Raw genomic sequence first — 2,735 nt, forward strand, 5'->3', positions numbered from 1 at the left:
ATGTGTGAGGTCATTGTCCCAGGTAGCCTTGCTCAGGACCACATTTCTTGTCAGCAAAACAGAAGTCAAATGATATTTCTACCTTCCAAGAGAATAGAACATAATGTCAGATTTTCTCATGGATTCCCACAAGTTCAAGAAAGTCTCATGGCCTTATTTAACTGCTTAAGCATTTCAACTAAAAAATTGTCTTTCAAATACGCAGGAATCTATTTGGAAAAATTTTAACCAGAAAAAGTTGGAATTATAAAGTTAAAGATGCATAAGGCAATCAAAATTTTTTACAGCTTTTAATTTAGATGTCAATGGGGAAAAAAAATTCTCTGAAATTTGCTTTTATACCATTAAAGACTTATTTTTTATTACCAGCAATACAGGGCAACTCATTCAGGTTGAATCTTGAAGGTAAACTTTAACTTAATTTTAAGTTTTGGCTAATTTTTAAGCATTTATCAATCACCTACCATGATTTCATCTCAGAAACCAAAATCTCAATTTCATTTAGGCCTTTGAAATATTAAAACAGAAGGTTAAATGCTTCAAAAAAATATTCATGTAGAGGCTTATATATGTGGACCAGGAATCTCCATGTATTACAAAGTTTATGAGAACATAACAAATGTTGATACACACATTTAATTCTAAAATAAAAACTTACAACAAATAAAACTGTAACAAATCAAGAAAATTTTGTAGGTTTCACATTTTATGTCTAAAAATATAGGTATTAAACACTCAAGGATGGATAAAAGAAATCACAAGAGAAAATAGAAAATATCTAGAGACAAATTAAAAATATGAAATACTGAAAGAGATACATCAAAAACAGTACCATAAGGGAAAAATTTATAGCTATAAATGATAAAAAATAAGATACCGAATAAACAACTTTACTCCTAAGGAACTAAAAATAGAGGGAAAAAGAGGGACTACTAAAAGAGGGACAACTAAAAGCTAGCAAAATTTTAAAAATGATAAAGATAGCAGTGGAAATAAGTGAAATCGAGAACAGAAAAACAATATCAAAAATCAACAAAACCAAGTTTGTTCTCTGAAAAAGATCAAAACTGACAAAATTTTATCTAGATTGACTAAGGAAAAAAAGGGAATACTCAAATTACTAAACTCAAAAATAAAATGGGTACATTACTAACAAATTTTTGGAGTAAAAAAAGGATGTATGAGAGTACCATAAGGAACTATACACTAAAAAATTGAATAACCTAAATAAAATGAACAAATTCCTAGAAACAAAAAACCTACTAAGACTGAATCAGAAAAGTTGAATAAACCTATTCAGCAAGGAGATTCACCAAGAAGATGACATCAGTAATCAAAAACCCAGCAACAAAGAAAAGCCTGGACAAGATGGCTTCACTGTTGAATTCTACCCAACGTTTAAAGCAGAATTAACACCAGTTTTTCTGAAACTTTTTCAAAACGTTGAAGAGGAGGTAACATTTTCTAACTTATTCTACGCGGACAGTATTACCCCGACACCAAGTCAGACAAAGGCACCATAAGAAAACTACAAACAAACATCCCTTACAAATGCTGATGCAAAAATCCTCAACAAAATACCAGCTATTCAAATTTAGCAGTACATTAAAAGGATTATACACTATGAATGAGTATAATTGACTCCTGAAATAAAAGTATGTTCCAACACATGAAAATCAGCATATCACATTAACATAAAGAACGAAAAAACCCTCATGTGATCATCTTAATCAAAAAAGAAAAAGCATTTGTCAAAATTTAACCCACATTCATGATAAAATATACTTAATAAGCTATAAAAAGGAATAAAACACCTTAACATAAGGTTATATTAAAAAAAATACACAGCTAACATTATAATGAAAGACTGAAAGCTTTTACCCTAAGAGCAAAATCAAGGATGCCTGCTTTTACTACTTCTATTTAATATAGTACTGAAGGTTCTAGTTAGTTAAAACAATAAGGCAAGTAAAATAATAAAAGATATTCCAATTTTTAAAAAAGTAAAATTTTCTGTTCGCAGATGACATAACCTTATATATTAAAAATCTTTTAGTTTCTGTGAGATAAACTATCAGATGCAGTAAATAACATTCAGCAAAACTGCAGGATACAAAATCAACACAAAAAAATCGGTCGTATTTCTACAATAACAAACTATCTGAAGAAGAAATCAAGACAACAGTATCATTTATGATAGCATCAAAAGAATAAAATGCTTAGAAACCAATTTAACCAAGGAAATGAGAAACCTGTAGAGCAAAACTATAAACATAGCAGGAAAGTATTAAAGATGACACAAATAAATGAAAAGACATCATGTGTTTATGGACTGGAAGACAAAACCTCGTCAAGATTCCATTGTTATCAATAGTCATCTACAGATTCAATAAAATCACTATAAAGATTCCAATATTTGCAAAAATACAAAAACCTATTCTAAAATTCAGATGAAATCTCAAAAAACCCCAAGTAGCCAAATCAATCTTAAAAACTAACGAAGTTACAGGACTAACACCTCCTGGTTTCATAGTTACTGTAAGGCTTCAGTACCCAAAACAATGCTGTACCACCATAGAGACGGACATAAAGACCAATGCAATAGAAATAAAGAACCAAAAAACACGGTCATGATTTTTAACAAGAGAGTCAAAACTATGGGGAAAGGACAGTATATTTTTAAACGGTGTTAAGAATGCATATTTACATGGAAAACAATACAGTTGGAGACTTAC

The sequence above is a fragment of the Pan troglodytes genome, chromosome 8, assembly GCF_028858775.2.
Source record: "Pan troglodytes isolate AG18354 chromosome 8, NHGRI_mPanTro3-v2.0_pri, whole genome shotgun sequence".
Lineage (NCBI taxonomy): Eukaryota > Metazoa > Chordata > Mammalia > Primates > Hominidae > Pan > Pan troglodytes.